The sequence below is a fragment of the Mixophyes fleayi genome, chromosome 1 (genome assembly GCF_038048845.1).
Source record: "Mixophyes fleayi isolate aMixFle1 chromosome 1, aMixFle1.hap1, whole genome shotgun sequence".
Classification (NCBI taxonomy): domain Eukaryota; kingdom Metazoa; phylum Chordata; class Amphibia; order Anura; family Limnodynastidae; genus Mixophyes; species Mixophyes fleayi.
In genome coordinates, this window is record NC_134402.1 from 352675888 (window position 1) to 352696388 (window position 20501).

Here is a 20501-nt window from a genome sequence, read left to right on the forward strand (position 1 = left end):
CTATGCAGGTGATCAAGATCCTGGGGAAAGTCCAAAAGAATTTAGCAAAACCCATTTCCTCCCGGAACTAAATTGCTAATAAAAATGTGCTCATAAAAGTGGTGGAATGAGTCCAAAATTTTGATCTCATAAAAGTGGACCAGGACATGGCAAGAGGATAGTTTCAGAAGGCACCTGACCAGGAACGTCCCTGAGAACAGGGCCCACTAATGTGGTGTATCGGGCCTACAGATCTCTTAAAACAACCCAGGATATTATATTTGTGGTGTCCTAGAAAAGGAAAATGTTTGTTCTTTTAATTCCAAAGTTGGCTTGCACCGATGGACTAAACCTCCCCTAGAACAGTGTGCTGCCTTCAGACAATTGGAAACAGTAATAATGGGGGGTTTATAAATGCCGTAATCTTTGACATGTGTTCCAAGTATTTATGGGAGGGGGTTACTCACTGGTTTTTGCTGCTGGGGGACATAAAAGAATGCCACGGTTGCGATAATAGAAGTTATATGTATAGATGAATGATTATCAAACCCTGACTTATGGAAGAGCTATAAAGGCAAAGGAATAAGGCAGCAGGGATACAGAGGCAACGCCCAGTGCATCATTCTTTTTCATATATATTTTAGCTTTTTATTATTTACAAGATATAAACATTCAACTATGGGCTCAATAAGGGTTGTACACATTCCATGTGTTCATTTGGTATAGATGGGATGCATAAAGGGCTTGGACAGATGGAGAGCTAAATTGCTGGTGGTAAGGGATAACACAGAGAGCGGCAGGGGAAACGTGGTCAAACATTATAAAACAGGGCCTGGTAGTTATGTAAATGTTCTTAACTGGAGACTGAGTGCTCTATATGCTTTATTGAACTTATCAAGGGGGATAGGTGAATGATATTTTTAATGGCTGGTAGATCTATCATTTGATTTAACGTTGTCCGTTTCAGTAAAAGCGACTCTACTTCTTCTGCTTTCTCGGGTGCATTCAGCTCGGAAATTAGCCAATGTATTTAACACCCATATTTTAAGGTTGCATGGAATAACAGGGAATATTGTCTTTGATAGAGGTACACGGTTTATCTCCAAATTGTACAAGGCGTTTTGCAATCTCCTTGGCGCCAGACTGCATTTTTTTCTTTATGTTACGATGGACAGGCAGAATAAGTAAACCAAATTTGGAATCAATAAGTAAAGTGTCATGTGCCAGAGAATCGCTTATATTGGCCAAAATATGTACCTTGGGCTGAGTTTGCCTATAATAAGAGTTTCCAATCATGTGCTGGGTCTATAACTTTCTTTTGTATTTACAGCAGACATGCAAAATCATTTTTCTTTTCCTCTAATTCTGATGCTTCCGATGCCAATTCTTTGTCTATGCAGGTGATCAAGATCCTGGGGAAAGTCCAAAAGAATTTAGCAAAACCCATTTCCTCCCGGAACTAAATTGCTAATAAAAATGTGCTCATAAAAGTGGTGGAATGAGTCCAAAATTTTGATCTCATAAAAGTGGACCAGGACATGGCAAGAGGATAGTTTCAGAAGGCACCTGACCAGGAACGTCCCTGAGAACAGGGCCCACTAATGTGGTGTATCGGGCCTACAGATCTCTTAAAACAACCCAGGATATTATATTTGTGGTGTCCTAGAAAAGGAAAATGTTTGTTCTTTTAATTCCAAAGTTGGCTTGCACCGATGGACTAAACCTCCCCTAGAACAGTGTGCTGCCTTCAGACAATTGGAAACAGTAATAATGGGGGGTTTATAAATGCCGTAATCTTTGACATGTGTTCCAAGTATTTATGGGAGGGGGTTACTCACTGGTTTTTGCTGCTGGGGGACATAAAAGAATGCCACGGTTGCGATAATAGAAGTTATATGTATAGATGAATGATTATCAAAGCCTGACTTATGGAAGAGCTATAAAGGCAAAGGAATAAGGCAGCAGGGATACAGAGGCAACGCCCAGTGCATCATTCTTTTTCATATATATTTTAGCTTTTTATTATTTACAAGATATAAACATTCAACTATGGGCTCAATAAGGGTTGTACACATTCCATGTGTTCATTTGGTATAGATGGGATGCATAAAGGGCTTGGACAGATGGAGAGCTAAATTGCTGGTGGTAAGGGATAACACAGAGAGCGGCAGGGGAAACGTGGTCAAACATTATAAAACAGGGCCTGGTAGTTATGTAAATGTTCTTAACTGGAGACTGAGTGCTCTATATGCTTTATTGAACTTATCAAGGGGGATAGGTGAATGATATTTTTAATGGCTGCTAATGTATTTTATCAGTCTTCTCTAAGATTCTATTTCTTTTCAATTGATGATGTTTTTCTATGTATTCAATAATATTTTTATTGATTTGTGTGTTTTTATCCACGTGGGCTATTCCACTTTTCTGCATGCGTGTGTTTTTTTCCGATGTACTCAATTCCTTTTTAATAGATTTGAGTTGTTGCATAGCCTTAAGGTACTTTTATTGCTTTTTTGCTATGTATCTATACTGGAGAAATAAAAGCACAAAGGCCTCCCCGTCGGGGAATCGAACCCCGGTCTCCCGCGTGACAGGCGGGGATACTTACCACTATACTAACGAGGATTAGCTGCACAACCCCTCCGCCATTACGTCCTAGAAGACGTTTTTTTAACGTTGTCCGTTTCAGTAAAAGCGACTCTACTTCTTCTGCTTTCTCGGGTGCATTCAGCTCGGAAATTAGCCAATGTATTTAACACCCATATTTTAAGGTTGCATGGAATAACAGGGAATATTGTCTTTGATAGAGGTACACGGTTTATCTCCAAATTGTACAAGGCGTTTTGCAATCTCCTTGGCGCCAGACTGCATTTTTTTCTTTATGTTACGATGGACAGGCAGAATAAGTAAACCAAATTTGGAATCAATAAGTAAAGTGTCATGTGCCAGAGAATCGCTTATATTGGCCAAAATATGTACCTTGGGCTGAGTTTGCCTATAATAAGAGTTTCCAATCATGTGCTGGGTCTATAACTTTCTTTTGTATTTACAGCAGACATGCAAAATCATTTTTCTTTTCCTCTAATTCTGATGCTTCCGATGCCAATTCTTTGTCTATGCAGGTGATCAAGATCCTGGGGAAAGTCCAAAAGAATTTAGCAAAACCCATTTCCTCCCGGAACTAAATTGCTAATAAAAATGTGCTCATAAAAGTGGTGGAATGAGTCCAAAATTTTGATCTCATAAAAGTGGACCAGGACATGGCAAGAGGATAGTTTCAGAAGGCACCTGACCAGGAACGTCCCTGAGAACAGGGCCCACTAATGTGGTGTATCGGGCCTACAGATCTCTTAAAACAACCCAGGATATTATATTTGTGGTGTCCTAGAAAAGGAAAATGTTTGTTCTTTTAATTCCAAAGTTGGCTTGCACCGATGGACTAAACCTCCCCTAGAACAGTGTGCTGCCTTCAGACAATTGGAAACAGTAATAATGGGGGGTTTATAAATGCCGTAATCTTTGACATGTGTTCCAAGTATTTATGGGAGGGGGTTACTCACTGGTTTTTGCTGCTGGGGGACATAAAAGAATGCCACGGTTGCGATAATAGAAGTTATATGTATAGATGAATGATTATCAAACCCTGACTTATGGAAGAGCTATAAAGGCAAAGGAATAAGGCAGCAGGGATACAGAGGCAACGCCCAGTGCATCATTCTTTTTCATATATATTTTAGCTTTTTATTATTTACAAGATATAAACATTCAACTATGGGCTCAATAAGGGTTGTACACATTCCATGTGTTCATTTGGTATAGATGGGATGCATAAAGGGCTTGGACAGATGGAGAGCTAAATTGCTGGTGGTAAGGGATAACACAGAGAGCGGCAGGGGAAACGTGGTCAAACATTATAAAACAGGGCCTGGTAGTTATGTAAATGTTCTTAACTGGAGACTGAGTGCTCTATATGCTTTATTGAACTTATCAAGGGGGATAGGTGAATGATATTTTTAATGGCTGCTAATGTATTTTATCAGTCTTCTCTAAGATTCTATTTCTTTTCAATTGATGATGTTTTTCTATGTATTCAATAATATTTTTATTGATTTGTGTGTTTTTATCCACGTGGGCTATTCCACTTTTCTGCATGCGTGTGTTTTTTTCCGATGTACTCAATTCCTTTTTAATAGATTTGAGTTGTTGCATAGCCTTAAGGTACTTTTATTGCTTTTTTGCTATGTATCTATACTGGAGAAATAAAAGCACAAAGGCCTCCCCGTCGGGGAATCGAACCCCGGTCTCCCGCGTGACAGGCGGGGATACTTACCACTATACTAACGAGGATTAGCTGCACAACCCCTCCGCCATTACGTCCTAGAAGACGTTTTTTTGCTACGTATACATTAATATTTCTAGTGACTTGCATGCTTATGAAAACTATTGAAATCATTAATGGATCCATCTGGTGGCCTACTCTTTTGCAAGCGTCAAAATCTATGCTTATTATTGTACAACATGCACAAAGTCAATTTATTTGAGACATTGCTCTAGTTATCATTTTCTCACTCTCCCAATCCCGATAATCTATGGACTAGCTGCACGGAAGCTCTGCCAATTCATCCTGGCAGTGAGTTCTTCCTATGCATACAGTAACATTTATAATGATTTTTATAGTTGATTTGCCAGTGTCCATCGGTAGATCTATCATTTGATTTAACGTTGTCCGTTTCAGTAAAAGCGACTCTACTTCTTCTGCTTTCTCGGGTGCATTCAGCTCGGAAATTAGCCAATGTATTTAACACCCATATTTTAAGGTTGCATGGAATAACAGGGAATATTGTCTTTGATAGAGGTACACGGTTTATCTCCAAATTGTACAAGGCGTTTTGCAATCTCCTTGGCGCCAGACTGCATTTTTTTCTTTATGTTACGATGGACAGGCAGAATAAGTAAACCAAATTTGGAATCAATAAGTAAAGTGTCATGTGCCAGAGAATCGCTTATATTGGCCAAAATATGTACCTTGGGCTGAGTTTGCCTATAATAAGAGTTTCCAATCATGTGCTGGGTCTATAACTTTCTTTTGTATTTACAGCAGACATGCAAAATCATTTTTCTTTTCCTCTAATTCTGATGCTTCCGATGCCAATTCTTTGTCTATGCAGGTGATCAAGATCCTGGGGAAAGTCCAAAAGAATTTAGCAAAACCCATTTCCTCCCGGAACTAAATTGCTAATAAAAATGTGCTCATAAAAGTGGTGGAATGAGTCCAAAATTTTGATCTCATAAAAGTGGACCAGGACATGGCAAGAGGATAGTTTCAGAAGGCACCTGACCAGGAACGTCCCTGAGAACAGGGCCCACTAATGTGGTGTATCGGGCCTACAGATCTCTTAAAACAACCCAGGATATTATATTTGTGGTGTCCTAGAAAAGGAAAATGTTTGTTCTTTTAATTCCAAAGTTGGCTTGCACCGATGGACTAAACCTCCCCTAGAACAGTGTGCTGCCTTCAGACAATTGGAAACAGTAATAATGGGGGGTTTATAAATGCCGTAATCTTTGACATGTGTTCCAAGTATTTATGGGAGGGGGTTACTCACTGGTTTTTGCTGCTGGGGGACATAAAAGAATGCCACGGTTGCGATAATAGAAGTTATATGTATAGATGAATGATTATCAAAGCCTGACTTATGGAAGAGCTATAAAGGCAAAGGAATAAGGCAGCAGGGATACAGAGGCAACGCCCAGTGCATCATTCTTTTTCATATATATTTTAGCTTTTTATTATTTACAAGATATAAACATTCAACTATGGGCTCAATAAGGGTTGTACACATTCCATGTGTTCATTTGGTATAGATGGGATGCATAAAGGGCTTGGACAGATGGAGAGCTAAATTGCTGGTGGTAAGGGATAACACAGAGAGCGGCAGGGGAAACGTGGTCAAACATTATAAAACAGGGCCTGGTAGTTATGTAAATGTTCTTAACTGGAGACTGAGTGCTCTATATGCTTTATTGAACTTATCAAGGGGGATAGGTGAATGATATTTTTAATGGCTGCTAATGTATTTTATCAGTCTTCTCTAAGATTCTATTTCTTTTCAATTGATGATGTTTTTCTATGTATTCAATAATATTTTTATTGATTTGTGTGTTTTTATCCACGTGGGCTATTCCACTTTTCTGCATGCGTGTGTTTTTTTCCGATGTACTCAATTCCTTTTTAATAGATTTGAGTTGTTGCATAGCCTTAAGGTACTTTTATTGCTTTTTTGCTATGTATCTATACTGGAGAAATAAAAGCACAAAGGCCTCCCCGTCGGGGAATCGAACCCCGGTCTCCCGCGTGACAGGCGGGGATACTTACCACTATACTAACGAGGATTAGCTGCACAACCCCTCCGCCATTACGTCCTAGAAGACGTTTTTTTAACGTTGTCCGTTTCAGTAAAAGCGACTCTACTTCTTCTGCTTTCTCGGGTGCATTCAGCTCGGAAATTAGCCAATGTATTTAACACCCATATTTTAAGGTTGCATGGAATAACAGGGAATATTGTCTTTGATAGAGGTACACGGTTTATCTCCAAATTGTACAAGGCGTTTTGCAATCTCCTTGGCGCCAGACTGCATTTTTTTCTTTATGTTACGATGGACAGGCAGAATAAGTAAACCAAATTTGGAATCAATAAGTAAAGTGTCATGTGCCAGAGAATCGCTTATATTGGCCAAAATATGTACCTTGGGCTGAGTTTGCCTATAATAAGAGTTTCCAATCATGTGCTGGGTCTATAACTTTCTTTTGTATTTACAGCAGACATGCAAAATCATTTTTCTTTTCCTCTAATTCTGATGCTTCCGATGCCAATTCTTTGTCTATGCAGGTGATCAAGATCCTGGGGAAAGTCCAAAAGAATTTAGCAAAACCCATTTCCTCCCGGAACTAAATTGCTAATAAAAATGTGCTCATAAAAGTGGTGGAATGAGTCCAAAATTTTGATCTCATAAAAGTGGACCAGGACATGGCAAGAGGATAGTTTCAGAAGGCACCTGACCAGGAACGTCCCTGAGAACAGGGCCCACTAATGTGGTGTATCGGGCCTACAGATCTCTTAAAACAACCCAGGATATTATATTTGTGGTGTCCTAGAAAAGGAAAATGTTTGTTCTTTTAATTCCAAAGTTGGCTTGCACCGATGGACTAAACCTCCCCTAGAACAGTGTGCTGCCTTCAGACAATTGGAAACAGTAATAATGGGGGGTTTATAAATGCCGTAATCTTTGACATGTGTTCCAAGTATTTATGGGAGGGGGTTACTCACTGGTTTTTGCTGCTGGGGGACATAAAAGAATGCCACGGTTGCGATAATAGAAGTTATATGTATAGATGAATGATTATCAAACCCTGACTTATGGAAGAGCTATAAAGGCAAAGGAATAAGGCAGCAGGGATACAGAGGCAACGCCCAGTGCATCATTCTTTTTCATATATATTTTAGCTTTTTATTATTTACAAGATATAAACATTCAACTATGGGCTCAATAAGGGTTGTACACATTCCATGTGTTCATTTGGTATAGATGGGATGCATAAAGGGCTTGGACAGATGGAGAGCTAAATTGCTGGTGGTAAGGGATAACACAGAGAGCGGCAGGGGAAACGTGGTCAAACATTATAAAACAGGGCCTGGTAGTTATGTAAATGTTCTTAACTGGAGACTGAGTGCTCTATATGCTTTATTGAACTTATCAAGGGGGATAGGTGAATGATATTTTTAATGGCTGCTAATGTATTTTATCAGTCTTCTCTAAGATTCTATTTCTTTTCAATTGATGATGTTTTTCTATGTATTCAATAATATTTTTATTGATTTGTGTGTTTTTATCCACGTGGGCTATTCCACTTTTCTGCATGCGTGTGTTTTTTTCCGATGTACTCAATTCCTTTTTAATAGATTTGAGTTGTTGCATAGCCTTAAGGTACTTTTATTGCTTTTTTGCTATGTATCTATACTGGAGAAATAAAAGCACAAAGGCCTCCCCGTCGGGGAATCGAACCCCGGTCTCCCGCGTGACAGGCGGGGATACTTACCACTATACTAACGAGGATTAGCTGCACAACCCCTCCGCCATTACGTCCTAGAAGACGTTTTTTTGCTACGTATACATTAATATTTCTAGTGACTTGCATGCTTATGAAAACTATTGAAATCATTAATGGATCCATCTGGTGGCCTACTCTTTTGCAAGCGTCAAAATCTATGCTTATTATTGTACAACATGCACAAAGTCAATTTATTTGAGACATTGCTCTAGTTATCATTTTCTCACTCTCCCAATCCCGATAATCTATGGACTAGCTGCACGGAAGCTCTGCCAATTCATCCTGGCAGTGAGTTCTTCCTATGCATACAGTAACATTTATAATGATTTTTATAGTTGATTTGCCAGTGTCCATCGGTAGATCTATCATTTGATTTAACGTTGTCCGTTTCAGTAAAAGCGACTCTACTTCTTCTGCTTTCTCGGGTGCATTCAGCTCGGAAATTAGCCAATGTATTTAACACCCATATTTTAAGGTTGCATGGAATAACAGGGAATATTGTCTTTGATAGAGGTACACGGTTTATCTCCAAATTGTACAAGGCGTTTTGCAATCTCCTTGGCGCCAGACTGCATTTTTTTCTTTATGTTACGATGGACAGGCAGAATAAGTAAACCAAATTTGGAATCAATAAGTAAAGTGTCATGTGCCAGAGAATCGCTTATATTGGCCAAAATATGTACCTTGGGCTGAGTTTGCCTATAATAAGAGTTTCCAATCATGTGCTGGGTCTATAACTTTCTTTTGTATTTACAGCAGACATGCAAAATCATTTTTCTTTTCCTCTAATTCTGATGCTTCCGATGCCAATTCTTTGTCTATGCAGGTGATCAAGATCCTGGGGAAAGTCCAAAAGAATTTAGCAAAACCCATTTCCTCCCGGAACTAAATTGCTAATAAAAATGTGCTCATAAAAGTGGTGGAATGAGTCCAAAATTTTGATCTCATAAAAGTGGACCAGGACATGGCAAGAGGATAGTTTCAGAAGGCACCTGACCAGGAACGTCCCTGAGAACAGGGCCCACTAATGTGGTGTATCGGGCCTACAGATCTCTTAAAACAACCCAGGATATTATATTTGTGGTGTCCTAGAAAAGGAAAATGTTTGTTCTTTTAATTCCAAAGTTGGCTTGCACCGATGGACTAAACCTCCCCTAGAACAGTGTGCTGCCTTCAGACAATTGGAAACAGTAATAATGGGGGGTTTATAAATGCCGTAATCTTTGACATGTGTTCCAAGTATTTATGGGAGGGGGTTACTCACTGGTTTTTGCTGCTGGGGGACATAAAAGAATGCCACGGTTGCGATAATAGAAGTTATATGTATAGATGAATGATTATCAAACCCTGACTTATGGAAGAGCTATAAAGGCAAAGGAATAAGGCAGCAGGGATACAGAGGCAACGCCCAGTGCATCATTCTTTTTCATATATATTTTAGCTTTTTATTATTTACAAGATATAAACATTCAACTATGGGCTCAATAAGGGTTGTACACATTCCATGTGTTCATTTGGTATAGATGGGATGCATAAAGGGCTTGGACAGATGGAGAGCTAAATTGCTGGTGGTAAGGGATAACACAGAGAGCGGCAGGGGAAACGTGGTCAAACATTATAAAACAGGGCCTGGTAGTTATGTAAATGTTCTTAACTGGAGACTGAGTGCTCTATATGCTTTATTGAACTTATCAAGGGGGATAGGTGAATGATATTTTTAATGGCTGCTAATGTATTTTATCAGTCTTCTCTAAGATTCTATTTCTTTTCAATTGATGATGTTTTTCTATGTATTCAATAATATTTTTATTGATTTGTGTGTTTTTATCCACGTGGGCTATTCCACTTTTCTGCATGCGTGTGTTTTTTTCCGATGTACTCAATTCCTTTTTAATAGATTTGAGTTGTTGCATAGCCTTAAGGTACTTTTATTGCTTTTTTGCTATGTATCTATACTGGAGAAATAAAAGCACAAAGGCCTCCCCGTCGGGGAATCGAACCCCGGTCTCCCGCGTGACAGGCGGGGATACTTACCACTATACTAACGAGGATTAGCTGCACAACCCCTCCGCCATTACGTCCTAGAAGACGTTTTTTTGCTACGTATACATTAATATTTCTAGTGACTTGCATGCTTATGAAAACTATTGAAATCATTAATGGATCCATCTGGTGGCCTACTCTTTTGCAAGCGTCAAAATCTATGCTTATTATTGTACAACATGCACAAAGTCAATTTATTTGAGACATTGCTCTAGTTATCATTTTCTCACTCTCCCAATCCCGATAATCTATGGACTAGCTGCACGGAAGCTCTGCCAATTCATCCTGGCAGTGAGTTCTTCCTATGCATACAGTAACATTTATAATGATTTTTATAGTTGATTTGCCAGTGTCCATCGGTAGATCTATCATTTGATTTAACGTTGTCCGTTTCAGTAAAAGCGACTCTACTTCTTCTGCTTTCTCGGGTGCATTCAGCTCGGAAATTAGCCAATGTATTTAACACCCATATTTTAAGGTTGCATGGAATAACAGGGAATATTGTCTTTGATAGAGGTACACGGTTTATCTCCAAATTGTACAAGGCGTTTTGCAATCTCCTTGGCGCCAGACTGCATTTTTTTCTTTATGTTACGATGGACAGGCAGAATAAGTAAACCAAATTTGGAATCAATAAGTAAAGTGTCATGTGCCAGAGAATCGCTTATATTGGCCAAAATATGTACCTTGGGCTGAGTTTGCCTATAATAAGAGTTTCCAATCATGTGCTGGGTCTATAACTTTCTTTTGTATTTACAGCAGACATGCAAAATCATTTTTCTTTTCCTCTAATTCTGATGCTTCCGATGCCAATTCTTTGTCTATGCAGGTGATCAAGATCCTGGGGAAAGTCCAAAAGAATTTAGCAAAACCCATTTCCTCCCGGAACTAAATTGCTAATAAAAATGTGCTCATAAAAGTGGTGGAATGAGTCCAAAATTTTGATCTCATAAAAGTGGACCAGGACATGGCAAGAGGATAGTTTCAGAAGGCACCTGACCAGGAACGTCCCTGAGAACAGGGCCCACTAATGTGGTGTATCGGGCCTACAGATCTCTTAAAACAACCCAGGATATTATATTTGTGGTGTCCTAGAAAAGGAAAATGTTTGTTCTTTTAATTCCAAAGTTGGCTTGCACCGATGGACTAAACCTCCCCTAGAACAGTGTGCTGCCTTCAGACAATTGGAAACAGTAATAATGGGGGGTTTATAAATGCCGTAATCTTTGACATGTGTTCCAAGTATTTATGGGAGGGGGTTACTCACTGGTTTTTGCTGCTGGGGGACATAAAAGAATGCCACGGTTGCGATAATAGAAGTTATATGTATAGATGAATGATTATCAAACCCTGACTTATGGAAGAGCTATAAAGGCAAAGGAATAAGGCAGCAGGGATACAGAGGCAACGCCCAGTGCATCATTCTTTTTCATATATATTTTAGCTTTTTATTATTTACAAGATATAAACATTCAACTATGGGCTCAATAAGGGTTGTACACATTCCATGTGTTCATTTGGTATAGATGGGATGCATAAAGGGCTTGGACAGATGGAGAGCTAAATTGCTGGTGGTAAGGGATAACACAGAGAGCGGCAGGGGAAACGTGGTCAAACATTATAAAACAGGGCCTGGTAGTTATGTAAATGTTCTTAACTGGAGACTGAGTGCTCTATATGCTTTATTGAACTTATCAAGGGGGATAGGTGAATGATATTTTTAATGGCTGCTAATGTATTTTATCAGTCTTCTCTAAGATTCTATTTCTTTTCAATTGATGATGTTTTTCTATGTATTCAATAATATTTTTATTGATTTGTGTGTTTTTATCCACGTGGGCTATTCCACTTTTCTGCATGCGTGTGTTTTTTTCCGATGTACTCAATTCCTTTTTAATAGATTTGAGTTGTTGCATAGCCTTAAGGTACTTTTATTGCTTTTTTGCTATGTATCTATACTGGAGAAATAAAAGCACAAAGGCCTCCCCGTCGGGGAATCGAACCCCGGTCTCCCGCGTGACAGGCGGGGATACTTACCACTATACTAACGAGGATTAGCTGCACAACCCCTCCGCCATTACGTCCTAGAAGACGTTTTTTTGCTACGTATACATTAATATTTCTAGTGACTTGCATGCTTATGAAAACTATTGAAATCATTAATGGATCCATCTGGTGGCCTACTCTTTTGCAAGCGTCAAAATCTATGCTTATTATTGTACAACATGCACAAAGTCAATTTATTTGAGACATTGCTCTAGTTATCATTTTCTCACTCTCCCAATCCCGATAATCTATGGACTAGCTGCACGGAAGCTCTGCCAATTCATCCTGGCAGTGAGTTCTTCCTATGCATACAGTAACATTTATAATGATTTTTATAGTTGATTTGCCAGTGTCCATCGGTAGATCTATCATTTGATTTAACGTTGTCCGTTTCAGTAAAAGCGACTCTACTTCTTCTGCTTTCTCGGGTGCATTCAGCTCGGAAATTAGCCAATGTATTTAACACCCATATTTTAAGGTTGCATGGAATAACAGGGAATATTGTCTTTGATAGAGGTACACGGTTTATCTCCAAATTGTACAAGGCGTTTTGCAATCTCCTTGGCGCCAGACTGCATTTTTTTCTTTATGTTACGATGGACAGGCAGAATAAGTAAACCAAATTTGGAATCAATAAGTAAAGTGTCATGTGCCAGAGAATCGCTTATATTGGCCAAAATATGTACCTTGGGCTGAGTTTGCCTATAATAAGAGTTTCCAATCATGTGCTGGGTCTATAACTTTCTTTTGTATTTACAGCAGACATGCAAAATCATTTTTCTTTTCCTCTAATTCTGATGCTTCCGATGCCAATTCTTTGTCTATGCAGGTGATCAAGATCCTGGGGAAAGTCCAAAAGAATTTAGCAAAACCCATTTCCTCCCGGAACTAAATTGCTAATAAAAATGTGCTCATAAAAGTGGTGGAATGAGTCCAAAATTTTGATCTCATAAAAGTGGACCAGGACATGGCAAGAGGATAGTTTCAGAAGGCACCTGACCAGGAACGTCCCTGAGAACAGGGCCCACTAATGTGGTGTATCGGGCCTACAGATCTCTTAAAACAACCCAGGATATTATATTTGTGGTGTCCTAGAAAAGGAAAATGTTTGTTCTTTTAATTCCAAAGTTGGCTTGCACCGATGGACTAAACCTCCCCTAGAACAGTGTGCTGCCTTCAGACAATTGGAAACAGTAATAATGGGGGGTTTATAAATGCCGTAATCTTTGACATGTGTTCCAAGTATTTATGGGAGGGGGTTACTCACTGGTTTTTGCTGCTGGGGGACATAAAAGAATGCCACGGTTGCGATAATAGAAGTTATATGTATAGATGAATGATTATCAAACCCTGACTTATGGAAGAGCTATAAAGGCAAAGGAATAAGGCAGCAGGGATACAGAGGCAACGCCCAGTGCATCATTCTTTTTCATATATATTTTAGCTTTTTATTATTTACAAGATATAAACATTCAACTATGGGCTCAATAAGGGTTGTACACATTCCATGTGTTCATTTGGTATAGATGGGATGCATAAAGGGCTTGGACAGATGGAGAGCTAAATTGCTGGTGGTAAGGGATAACACAGAGAGCGGCAGGGGAAACGTGGTCAAACATTATAAAACAGGGCCTGGTAGTTATGTAAATGTTCTTAACTGGAGACTGAGTGCTCTATATGCTTTATTGAACTTATCAAGGGGGATAGGTGAATGATATTTTTAATGGCTGCTAATGTATTTTATCAGTCTTCTCTAAGATTCTATTTCTTTTCAATTGATGATGTTTTTCTATGTATTCAATAATATTTTTATTGATTTGTGTGTTTTTATCCACGTGGGCTATTCCACTTTTCTGCATGCGTGTGTTTTTTTCCGATGTACTCAATTCCTTTTTAATAGATTTGAGTTGTTGCATAGCCTTAAGGTACTTTTATTGCTTTTTTGCTATGTATCTATACTGGAGAAATAAAAGCACAAAGGCCTCCCCGTCGGGGAATCGAACCCCGGTCTCCCGCGTGACAGGCGGGGATACTTACCACTATACTAACGAGGATTAGCTGCACAACCCCTCCGCCATTACGTCCTAGAAGACGTTTTTTTGCTACGTATACATTAATATTTCTAGTGACTTGCATGCTTATGAAAACTATTGAAATCATTAATGGATCCATCTGGTGGCCTACTCTTTTGCAAGCGTCAAAATCTATGCTTATTATTGTACAACATGCACAAAGTCAATTTATTTGAGACATTGCTCTAGTTATCATTTTCTCACTCTCCCAATCCCGATAATCTATGGACTAGCTGCACGGAAGCTCTGCCAATTCATCCTGGCAGTGAGTTCTTCCTATGCATACAGTAACATTTATAATGATTTTTATAGTTGATTTGCCAGTGTCCATCGGTAGATCTATCATTTGATTTAACGTTGTCCGTTTCAGTAAAAGCGACTCTACTTCTTCTGCTTTCTCGGGTGCATTCAGCTCGGAAATTAGCCAATGTATTTAACACCCATATTTTAAGGTTGCATGGAATAACAGGGAATATTGTCTTTGATAGAGGTACACGGTTTATCTCCAAATTGTACAAGGCGTTTTGCAATCTCCTTGGCGCCAGACTGCATTTTTTTCTTTATGTTACGATGGACAGGCAGAATAAGTAAACCAAATTTGGAATCAATAAGTAAAGTGTCATGTGCCAGAGAATCGCTTTTATTGGCCAAAATATGTACCTTGGGCTGAGTTTGCCTATAATAAGAGTTTCCAATCATGTGCTGGGTCTATAACTTTCTTTTGTATTTACAGCAGACATGCAAAATCATTTTTCTTTTCCTCTAATTCTGATGCTTCCGATGCCAATTCTTTGTCTATGCAGGTGATCAAGATCCTGGGGAAAGTCCAAAAGAATTTAGCAAAACCCATTTCCTCCCGGAACTAAATTGCTAATAAAAATGTGCTCATAAAAGTGGTGGAATGAGTCCAAAATTTTGATCTCATAAAAGTGGACCAGGACATGGCAAGAGGATAGTTTCAGAAGGCACCTGACCAGGAACGTCCCTGAGAACAGGGCCCACTAATGTGGTGTATCGGGCCTACAGATCTCTTAAAACAACCCAGGATATTATATTTGTGGTGTCCTAGAAAAGGAAAATGTTTGTTCTTTTAATTCCAAAGTTGGCTTGCACCGATGGACTAAACCTCCCCTAGAACAGTGTGCTGCCTTCAGACAATTGGAAACAGTAATAATGGGGGGTTTATAAATGCCGTAATCTTTGACATGTGTTCCAAGTATTTATGGGAGGGGGTTACTCACTGGTTTTTGCTGCTGGGGGACATAAAAGAATGCCACGGTTGCGATAATAGAAGTTATATGTATAGATGAATGATTATCAAACCCTGACTTATGGAAGAGCTATAAAGGCAAAGGAATAAGGCAGCAGGGATACAGAGGCAACGCCCAGTGCATCATTCTTTTTCATATATATTTTAGCTTTTTATTATTTACAAGATATAAACATTCAACTATGGGCTCAATAAGGGTTGTACACATTCCATGTGTTCATTTGGTATAGATGGGATGCATAAAGGGCTTGGACAGATGGAGAGCTAAATTGCTGGTGGTAAGGGATAACACAGAGAGCGGCAGGGGAAACGTGGTCAAACATTATAAAACAGGGCCTGGTAGTTATGTAAATGTTCTTAACTGGAGACTGAGTGCTCTATATGCTTTATTGAACTTATCAAGGGGGATAGGTGAATGATATTTTTAATGGCTGCTAATGTATTTTATCAGTCTTCTCTAAGATTCTATTTCTTTTCAATTGATGATGTTTTTCTATGTATTCAATAATATTTTTATTGATTTGTGTGTTTTTATCCACGTGGGCTATTCCACTTTTCTGCATGCGTGTGTTTTTTTCCGATGTACTCAATTCCTTTTTAATAGATTTGAGTTGTTGCATAGCCTTAAGGTACTTTTATTGCTTTTTTGCTATGTATCTATACTGGAGAAATAAAAGCACAAAGGCCTCCCCGTCGGGGAATCGAACCCCGGTCTCCCGCGTGACAGGCGGGGATACTTACCACTATACTAACGAGGATTAGCTGCACAACCCCTCCGCCATTACGTCCTAGAAGACGTTTTTTTGCTACGTATACATTAATATTTCTAGTGACTTGCATGCTTATGAAAACTATTGAAATCATTAATGGATCCATCTGGTGGCCTACTCTTTTGCAAGCGTCAAAATCTATGCTTATTATTGTACAACATGCACAAAGTCAATTTATTTGAGACATTGCTCTAGTTATCATTTTCTCACTCTCCCAATCCCGATAATCTATGGACTAGCTGCACGGAAGCTCTGCCAATTCATCCTGGCAGTGAGTTCTTCCTATGCATACAGTAACATTTATAATGATTTTTATAGTTGATTTGCCAGTGTCCATCGGTAGATCTATCATTTGATTTAACGTTGTCCGTTTCAGTAAAAGCGACTCTACTTCTTCTGCTTTCTCGGGTGCATTCAGCTCGGAAATTAGCCAATGTATTTAACACCCATATTTTAAGGTTGCATGGAATAACAGGGAATATTGTCTTTGATAGAGGTACACGGTTTATCTCCAAATTGTACAAGGCGTTTTGCAATCTCCTTGGCGCCAGACTGCATTTTTTTCTTTATGTTACGATGGACAGGCAGAATAAGTAAACCAAATTTGGAATCAATAAGTAAAGTGTCATGTGCCAGAGAATCGCTTATATTGGCCAAAATATGTACCTTGGGCTGAGTTTGCCTATAATAAGAGTTTCCAATCATGTGCTGGGTCTATAACTTTCTTTTGTATTTACAGCAGACATGCAAAATCATTTTTCTTTTCCTCTAATTCTGATGCTTCCGATGCCAATTCTTTGTCTATGCAGGTGATCAAGATCCTGGGGAAAGTCCAAAAGAATTTAGCAAAACCCATTTCCTCCCGGAACTAAATTGCTAATAAAAATGTGCTCATAAAAGTGGTGGAATGAGTCCAAAATTTTGATCTCATAAAAGTGGACCAGGACATGGCAAGAGGATAGTTTCAGAAGGCACCTGACCAGGAACGTCCCTGAGAACAGGGCCCACTAATGTGGTGTATCGGGCCTACAGATCTCTTAAAACAACCCAGGATATTATATTTGTGGTGTCCTAGAAAAGGAAAATGTTTGTTCTTTTAATTCCAAAGTTGGCTTGCACCGATGGACTAAACCTCCCCTAGAACAGTGTGCTGCCTTCAGACAATTGGAAACAGTAATAATGGGGGGTTTATAAATGCCGTAATCTTTGACATGTGTTCCAAGTATTTATGGGAGGGGGTTACTCACTGGTTTTTGCTGCTGGGGGACATAAAAGAATGCCACGGTTGCGATAATAGAAGTTATATGTATAGATGAATGATTATCAAACCCTGACTTATGGAAGAGCTATAAAGGCAAAGGAATAAGGCAGCAGGGATACAGAGGCAACGCCCAGTGCATCATTCTTTTTCATATATATTTTAGCTTTTTATTATTTACAAGATATAAACATTCAACTATGGGCTCAATAAGGGTTGTACACATTCCATGTGTTCATTTGGTATAGATGGGATGCATAAAGGGCTTGGACAGATGGAGAGCTAAATTGCTGGTGGTAAGGGATAACACAGAGAGCGGCAGGGGAAACGTGGTCAAACATTATAAAACAGGGCCTGGTAGTTATGTAAATGTTCTTAACTGGAGACTGAGTGCTCTATATGCTTTATTGAACTTATCAAGGGGGATAGGTGAATGATATTTTTAATGGCTGCTAATGTATTTTATCAGTCTTCTCTAAGATTCTATTTCTTTTCAATTGATGATGTTTTTCTATGTATTCAATAATATTTTTATTGATTTGTGTGTTTTTATCCACGTGGGCTATTCCACTTTTCTGCATGCGTGTGTTTTTTTCCGATGTACTCAATTCCTTTTTAATAGATTTGAGTTGTTGCATAGCCTTAAGGTACTTTTATTGCTTTTTTGCTATGTATCTATACTGGAGAAATAAAAGCACAAAGGCCTCCCCGTCGGGGAATCGAGCCCCGGTCTCCCGCGTGACAGGCGGGGATACTTACCACTATACTAACGAGGATTAGCTGCACAACCCCTCCGCCATTACGTCCTAGAAGACGTTTTTTTGCTACGTATACATTAATATTTCTAGTGACTTGCATGCTTATGAAAACTATTGAAATCATTAATGGATCCATCTGGTGGCCTACTCTTTTGCAAGCGTCAAAATCTATGCTTATTATTGTACAACATGCACAAAGTCAATTTATTTGAGACATTGCTCTAGTTATCATTTTCTCACTCTCCCAATCCCGATAATCTATGGACTAGCTGCACGGAAGCTCTGCCAATTCATCCTGGCAGTGAGTTCTTCCTATGCATACAGTAACATTTATAATGATTTTTATAGTTGATTTGCCAGTGTCCATCGGTAGATCTATCATTTGATTTAACGTTGTCCGTTTCAGTAAAAGCGACTCTACTTCTTCTGCTTTCTCGGGTGCATTCAGCTCGGAAATTAGCCAATGTATTTAACACCCATATTTCAAGGTTGCATGGAATAACAGGGAATATTGTCTTTGATAGAGGTACACGGTTTATCTCCAAATTGTACAAGGCGTTTTGCAATCTCCTTGGCGCCAGACTGCATTTTTTTCTTTATGTTACGATGGACAGGCAGAATAAGTAAACCAAATTTGGAATCAATAAGTAAAGTGTCATGTGCCAGAGAATCGCTTATATTGGCCAAAATATGTACCTTGGGCTGAGTTTGCCTATAATAAGAGTTTCCAATCATGTGCTGGGTCTATAACTTTCTTTTGTATTTACAGCAGACATGCAAAATCATTTTTCTTTTCCTCTAATTCTGATGCTTCCGATGCCAATTCTTTGTCTATGCAGGTGATCAAGATCCTGGGGAAAGTCCAAAAGAATTTAGCAAAACCCATTTCCTCCCGGAACTAAATTGCTAATAAAAATGTGCTCATAAAAGTGGTGGAATGAGTCCAAAATTTTGATCTCATAAAAGTGGACCAGGACATGGCAAGAGGATAGTTTCAGAAGGCACCTGACCAGGAACGTCCCTGAGAACAGGGCCCACTAATGTGGTGTATCGGGCCTACAGATCTCTTAAAACAACCCAGGATATTATATTTGTGGTGTCCTAGAAAAGGAAAATGTTTGTTCTTTTAATTCCAAAGTTGGCTTGCACCGATGGACTAAACCTCCCCTAGAACAGTGTGCTGCCTTCAGACAATTGGAAACAGTAATAATGGGGGGTTTATAAATGCCGTAATCTTTGACATGTGTTCCAAGTATTTATGGGAGGGGGTTACTCACTGGTTTTTGCTGCTGGGGGACATAAAAGAATGCCACGGTTGCGATAATAGAAGTTATATGTATAGATGAATGATTATCAAACCCTGACTTATGGAAGAGCTATAAAGGCAAAGGAATAAGGCAGCAGGGATACAGAGGCAACGCCCAGTGCATCATTCTTTTTCATATATATTTTAGCTTTTTATTATTTACAAGATATAAACATTCAACTATGGGCTCAATAAGGGTTGTACACATTCCATGTGTTCATTTGGTATAGATGGGATGCATAAAGGGCTTGGACAGATGGAGAGCTAAATTGCTGGTGGTAAGGGATAACACAGAGAGCGGCAGGGGAAACGTGGTCAAACATTATAAAACAGGGCCTGGTAGTTATGTAAATGTTCTTAACTGGAGACTGAGTGCTCTATATGCTTTATTGAACTTATCAAGGGGGATAGGTGAATGATATTTTTAATGGCTGCTAATGTATTTTATCAGTCTTCTCTAAGATTCTATTTCTTTTCAATTGATGATGTTTTTCTATGTATTCAATAATATTTTTATTGATTTGTGTGTTTTTATCCACGTGGGCTATTCCACTTTTCTGCATGCGTGTGTTTTTTTCCGATGTACTCAATTCCTTTTTAATAGATTTGAGTTGTTGCATAGCCTTAAGGTACTTTTATTGCTTTTTTGCTATGTATCTATACTGGAGAAATAAAAGCACAAAGGCCTCCCCGTCGGGGAATCGAGCCCCGGTCTCCCGCGTGACAGGCGGGGATACTTACCACTATACTAACGAGGATTAGCTGCACAACCCCTCCGCCATTACGTCCTAGAAGACGTTTTTTTGCTACGTATACATTAATATTTCTAGTGACTTGCATGCTTATGAAAACTATTGAAATCATTAATGGATCCATCTGGTGGCCTACT

At 39.0% G+C, this 20501-nt stretch overlaps 8 non-coding genes across 8 annotated transcripts; all 8 read right to left on the reverse strand.

The window, feature by feature from the left end:
- Positions 1–2532: 2532 nt before the first annotated feature.
- On the reverse strand, positions 2533–2604 carry TRNAD-GUC (transfer RNA aspartic acid (anticodon GUC)). The gene has a single exon. It is a non-coding gene; the product is annotated as a tRNA-Asp (tRNA).
- A 1650-nt stretch (positions 2605–4254) lies between these two features.
- Positions 4255–4326, reverse strand: TRNAD-GUC (transfer RNA aspartic acid (anticodon GUC)). The gene has a single exon. It is a non-coding gene; the product is annotated as a tRNA-Asp (tRNA).
- A 1974-nt stretch (positions 4327–6300) lies between these two features.
- TRNAD-GUC (transfer RNA aspartic acid (anticodon GUC)) lies at positions 6301–6372 on the reverse strand. Its single transcript has one exon. It is a non-coding gene; the product is annotated as a tRNA-Asp (tRNA).
- Positions 6373–8022: 1650 nt separating this feature from the next.
- On the reverse strand, positions 8023–8094 carry TRNAD-GUC (transfer RNA aspartic acid (anticodon GUC)). Its single transcript has one exon. It is a non-coding gene; the product is annotated as a tRNA-Asp (tRNA).
- Positions 8095–10068: 1974 nt separating this feature from the next.
- On the reverse strand, positions 10069–10140 carry TRNAD-GUC (transfer RNA aspartic acid (anticodon GUC)). The gene has a single exon. It is a non-coding gene; the product is annotated as a tRNA-Asp (tRNA).
- A 1974-nt stretch (positions 10141–12114) lies between these two features.
- TRNAD-GUC (transfer RNA aspartic acid (anticodon GUC)) lies at positions 12115–12186 on the reverse strand. Its single transcript has one exon. It is a non-coding gene; the product is annotated as a tRNA-Asp (tRNA).
- Positions 12187–14160: 1974 nt separating this feature from the next.
- On the reverse strand, positions 14161–14232 carry TRNAD-GUC (transfer RNA aspartic acid (anticodon GUC)). Its single transcript has one exon. It is a non-coding gene; the product is annotated as a tRNA-Asp (tRNA).
- A 1974-nt stretch (positions 14233–16206) lies between these two features.
- Positions 16207–16278, reverse strand: TRNAD-GUC (transfer RNA aspartic acid (anticodon GUC)). The gene has a single exon. It is a non-coding gene; the product is annotated as a tRNA-Asp (tRNA).
- Between the last annotated feature and the right edge of the window lie 4223 nt (positions 16279–20501).